The sequence below is a fragment of the Brienomyrus brachyistius genome, chromosome 2, assembly GCF_023856365.1.
Source record: "Brienomyrus brachyistius isolate T26 chromosome 2, BBRACH_0.4, whole genome shotgun sequence".
In the NCBI taxonomy this organism is placed as follows: domain Eukaryota; kingdom Metazoa; phylum Chordata; class Actinopteri; order Osteoglossiformes; family Mormyridae; genus Brienomyrus; species Brienomyrus brachyistius.
This window is the reverse complement of record NC_064534.1, coordinates 47,424,525-47,430,339: the sequence shown is the minus strand read 5'-3', so window position 1 is coordinate 47,430,339 and position 5,815 is coordinate 47,424,525.

The following is a 5,815-nucleotide window of genomic DNA, read 5'->3' as shown; positions in this document are numbered from 1 at the left end:
GACTCTGATCTAGCGTGTGAACTGTGTATGGCGTCCAATGCTTTGAGAGAGAAAAGTCCGGAAACTGCATTTATAGCTTAACAAGAAAGGATCTCATAAAACATCATTATATAAAACACACGTGTGTCAAAATTTCTGACAATGTATAGTTCATTTAATTTAAATATTTGTGACTAGTTAGTAACTGAATTTCACGACATGAAAGGACAGAAGCCCATTATTTCATGCTGAATCTGTAAATGTCACTGTGCCGTTTGAGGTCCGAGGCCTTGCATGTCCTTCCAGGTACATTATTCTGCGTTATTCTGTCATTCCGTGTCTCAAATTGGAGAGGGATCGCTGTCAGTAATGCATGCCAACCTGAATATCCCAGGTTACTAAACAGTCAGCCGTGTGACAGCTCAGAGCCGTAAGCTCTTATAATCCACGGGGGTGTGGGTCCACACAGGGACGGGGGGTCTTTCGGGTCACATGCACGCCCACTGGACGGTCTGTGCACATGAGATCCACGGAAGTACGCTGCATATGTGAGGGGCAGTCAGGCCGACAGCTGCTTATAAACTGTAAACTGTAGGTTTCTGTAAAAAGCAGCCAAGCCCCAGTCCATGATGCCAAGAAGAGAGCGGCAGCAATAAGAGCCCTGAGCAGCTGGGCCTGCAAATGCCACTGCGAGGACATGCGGCGTGACAACAGACATGGAAATGCTGCAATACACCGGGGAAACGGCAAATGCCTATAAAGGGCACAGGGCTGGGATACAGCCTGTAAGGGATGCCTGTCTATCGCGGGGCACAGGGCTGCGGTACAGCCTGTAAGGGATGCCAGTCTATCACGGGGCACAGGGCTGGGGTACAGCCTGTAAGGGATGCCAGTCTATCGCGGGGCACAGGGCTGCGGTACAGCCTGTAAGGGATGCCAGTCTATCGCGGGGCACAGGGCTGGGGTACAGCCTGTAAGGGATGCCAGTCTGTCGCGGGGCACAGGGCTGGGGTACAGCCTGTAAGGGATGCCAGTCTGTCGCGGGGCACAGGGCTGGGGTACAGCCTGTAAGGGATGCCAGTCTGTCGCTGGGCACAGGGCTGGGGTACAGCCTGTAAGGGATGCCAGTCTATCGCGGGGCACAGAGCTGGGGTACAGTCTGTAAGGGATGCCAGTCTATCGCGGGGCACAGGGCTGGGGTACAGCCTGTAAGGGATGCCAGTCTATCGTGGGGCACAGGGCTGGGGTACAGCCTGTAAGGGATGCCAGTCTATCGCGGGGCACAGAGCTGGGGTACAGTCTGTAAGGGATGCCAGTCTATCGCGGGGCACAGGGCTGGGGTACAGCCTGTAAGGGATGCCAGTCTGTCGCGGGGCACAGGGCTGGGGTACAGCCTGTAAGGGATGCCAGTCTGTCGCGGGGCACAGGGCTGGGGTACAGCCTGTAAGGGATGCCAGTCTATGGCGGGGTACAGGGCTGCGGTACGTTGAATTAACAGCTCACAGTATGCTGTAACCCAAATGCAAAGGGGTAGGGAATTCAGATTTTATTTATTATACCACATAAAGTGTTTTGTTACCTAGTCAACTGTTTAAAGGAGCTTACACTGTGCTATTAGCAGACACGCAGACACACATGCAGACACACACACAGCTCATTTTGCTGGAGCCATTCAGGTTAACTATGGGTTACCAACACAGACCCTAAACCCCCAGGCTACCTGCCAACTCTCAGTTTGCTGCCTATTTTTACAAAACGTGTGGCCTTTATTTCAGGCCTCCTCTCATGCTAATACTGCCTCATGAATTGATTTTAATGATTTTTGTCACTTTGGATGAAAGTGTCTCCTTAGCAACCCAAACAATGAGCAGCTAACAGGGATATTTTTCCACACTCCTCCCTTTTAATGCATTCTGAGGGTTCTGTGAACCCTTTCTGAGGGTCGGACCTCTCCCCGCTTACCCCCTCTCTCCCTCTCAGCCAGCCAAGTTCTCGACGCCAACGGGCTGGCTGGTTTGTCAACGGTGATGAATATTTTGGGCTCGGACCACATCCCCAAGCCGCCGTCAGAAGTGACTGGTCCAGTAAGACTTCAGTGGCGCTAACAGTTTCTATGAGTTTGGCCTGGACTCTTCTAGGGTACCAGCTGGGTGAAAAGATCAGTATTTAAATCCTTCTAGTAGCTGAGATGTTGTAGAAGAGCTGAACTCTGGCGTTATTGCTGCTCTGGCACTGCAGAGTGTACCTGTGCTGCTCTGTCCTGCAGCCATGAGTTTGCACATCACTGCTGCAGTGCACACACACGCAAAGAGGTCTCTGTGTCGAGTGTGCGATGTTCCTTTGCCTGTTCCTTGGAATTGTTACAACTTATCACACTGTAATAGTAAAAAAGCTGTCAGGTGACTTCATGATGTTGTTTTGACAGGACATGTAGACGCTACATTGAACTGGCTGTGTGGTTTATGTACAGGTGCCACATCTGTGTTACGTATAATAAGAACAATGGCCTTCTGGGTAAAAATTTCTGTAGTCCTGGGTTTCAGCGGGTGTGTGGCTTTTGGCAGGGGTGTGAGGGATCTTGGCGTTCCTGCCCACTTGTTACTGAGGCCAGTGCTCTTGTGGTATTAAATATTGATACACAACCATGGGAATGTTAATGCAACGTTGGGGCGACGTCAGAACGAGTATTTTTCTGCACTGGCTGCCTTCCGTGTCCCATCTCTGGGAACCCCGAGCATTGTGGGATACATAACGACCACAGCATCCCCAAGCACCAACAGCACAGATTTCCCATAAATACATCCTGCATGCATCTTTCAGAAAAGACCACAGTGTTGATTTAAGCCCCACCCCCCCCCCACTCCAAACGCCTAGACCCCCCAAACCCCGTGGACTGAAGGCTGCCCTCTGTGCCTCCTTTTTTCCCCAGGCAGTAAGAGCATGGAGAGGATCTGAAAGGGATCCCCAACCCCACCCCCTCCACAAGCCACAGAATTGTCCACTGTCACTCCCCCACCATGGTCTGATTATGAAAGTATTTCTTTTGTGTGGTGGGGGGGATATGTCTGGGCTCAGGGTGTCTCGGGATGCTGGATAAGGTGCGTGGAGGACTGGGCGTTATGGGATTTCTGCATCAGGGCTCCTGTGACTGTGGCTAGTGTAAGGTTGGGGAGAGGGGGATCAGACAGAGAGGGAGATAGAGAAGGAGAGGGAGACAGAGAGGGAGACAGAGAGGGAGACAGAAATCGAGGGAGAGGATGAATGAGACAGAGACAGAGAGAAAGACAGAGAGGGAGATAGAGAGGAGGACAGAGAGAGAGGGAGATAGAGAGGAGGACAGAGAGGGAGATGTGGGGAGGGAGACAGAGAGAGTGGGGGAGATAGAGAGAGAGGGAGACAGAGAGGGAGGGAGATAGAGAGGAGGACAGAGAGAGAGGGAGATGTGGGGAGGGAGATAGAGAGAGAGGACCGGGTTAAGATCGGCAGAGGGACTTGGAATTCTTCCAGACTGTGTCTTTTTTCTGGAAAGAAACCTCTGCTGTGTAAATGTGCTCTTTGTGCTATACGCCATTGTTTAATCAGCATTGTGCCTTTTCAGTGGGGGGGAGAGGGTTGAAGTGGGTTGGTGGGTGGGGGGGTGCTGAAGGGAAAGAATGTTGAAGGTTTTTATTGGAAGGGATCAGGGAGGGGAGGGTGGATCTCCCTCCAGCTCCCAGATGGGCCCAAAGCGCAAGCTCTTCTCCGTGGGATGGGATGGGCCTGCTGCCGGTGTGAGCAGGGTGACGCCCCCCCGCAGGGGTACAAAAGATGGGCCCATGCAGTTTTAATGCACAGATTACAGATCCCAGGCATGACAAGGTGGAAATCGTCACTGAGGCATAACGCAGCAGAGTGCGACAGCCGGCCCTGTGTCGTCAGGGCTGCGGTGGGCCTGCTCTCGCCGGAGGACCTTCACCATTCACACCATGTCTCCAAAGTGGCCTTTCGGAGTTTTGTTCTCTATGGTGGCCAATAATTTTCCAGAATGTAGATGCAATTTTCTTTTTTTCAGTCACGTAAGTGGGGTATTCGAGTGGAGGCGGGTAAATCATTTTGCGCGAGTGGGTTCATAAATGCTGAAATGGACGTTTTATCCCCACCCAAGTGAAAAGTCGTCCTGCGCCCTAGTGCTGCCACTGTGCAGTGATAAATCCCGTCACTGCTCTCGTGCTTTTATTACACGCTAAGAGCTCAAGTGGAAAGCTGTCTCATGGAAGCCGCCACACACACCTATGCAGACTCAGTACTTCAGCAACTGTAAGTCCCCTTCATAACCCAACAGGGTGTGAGTGAAGCTTCTGACCAAGAGAAAATATCCTAAAAATAATAAACATTGAATAATGTTTAGTGATTGCAAAATATTTAGTATTTGCAGAAGCTCCAATTAACCCACTGAAATGTCACAAAAAGATGCTGCCTGAATCATTAAAATCTTCTGCGTGTTTCCTGCTACCTCAGGTCTGGCCGCCTTATAGTTGAAGGATCAGCTTCAGATCTTTGGATAAATTCTTGCTTTTGTAAAGATTCTGACTTGAGTTCAGTGAAAATCACCTCATGTTTATTTGTCTGTGTGTCTGAGACAAGACAAGTTTTAACAAGACAGTTTTATAATAAAGTTATAATGTGTTATGATGTCACTATATAAACCTTTTCTCGTTCAACCACCTTAATGCTAAGACTTGCTCTCTCCCAGTTTCTAGGTCCAGAGCCTACATTAATACTGCCCCCCCTCCCCCACCGCCCCTGTAACATGACCACATCTGGGAACATGCCCTCCATTAACCAAGAGCCAAGTCTGGTTTAGGCACCAAGTTCCAAAGGTTTGGAACGAGAAGCGAGCCAATCAGCAGCGGGCAATCACTGCTTTGGGGTCAAAGGTCAGCACTGTTACAGAGACGCCAGCCACGGGCCTGTCACACAAATGGGGCGACTGAGAAATCACCGTGAGCCCTGGCACTCCGCGCGCTGTGATTGAAGGGGCTGGCCATGCGTTGCCCCGGCCTGGTTTTGTCTGCAAGACATGTGCTGGTGCCGAGGGGGGGGGCGTGCGTCCCCGGCCATTAATCACAGAGCGCTAACTGGGCCGTGGCGGCAACACTGGGCTCCCCAGTCACTGCTGTCCAAAACGGCGCCCCCTGTGAGCTTCAATAAAATAGGTATAGTTGCTAGACAGTTCAAAAACATTTAGCCAGAGCTGCTGCTTGTGGTGTTGTGATGAAATGACTGAAACGATGAGAGAAATAGCTGTTTGGCCTTAAAAGGTGTATAGAAAGTGGCTGCTTTTGGGCTGCGCAGTGTGTTTTTGGAAGGTGTGTTGGGGTAACTGTGCTGAAAAGGGAGCTGCAGATGGATAAGCTGGGGATGCTAATGCTGATGCTAAGCGGCAGAAAGCCACGCAGCATTATCGGCTGAACGTGAAAGACGCGAGAAGTGAGAGAGCGTCCATTGTGGGGCAACAGTTGGGCCCCCACGAGCAGCACCCCCAGACCCCCACCCCCCTCAGGGAGCAGGTGTCCCGGGTAGAACCACAAGGCCTCTCTGTTCACAGGCTCACCTTTTGTTTCCAGGGGAAATGCCTTTATCTCCTTGCTTCTTTTAGACTGGTGGTGGTGTGTGTGTGTGGGGGGGGAGATCGGGGGTTTCCATACTCATAGGGCTAAGCCCCCCCCCAGGAAAGGGCTGAGGGAGCCCCCCCCTTCCCCCTGTGAAAAGCCCCCTAGGGCAGACCCCAGCCTAGCCCAGGTGCTGGCTTACCCCTCATTCACATCCTCGCACTTATTCCTTCCCTCTGACACGC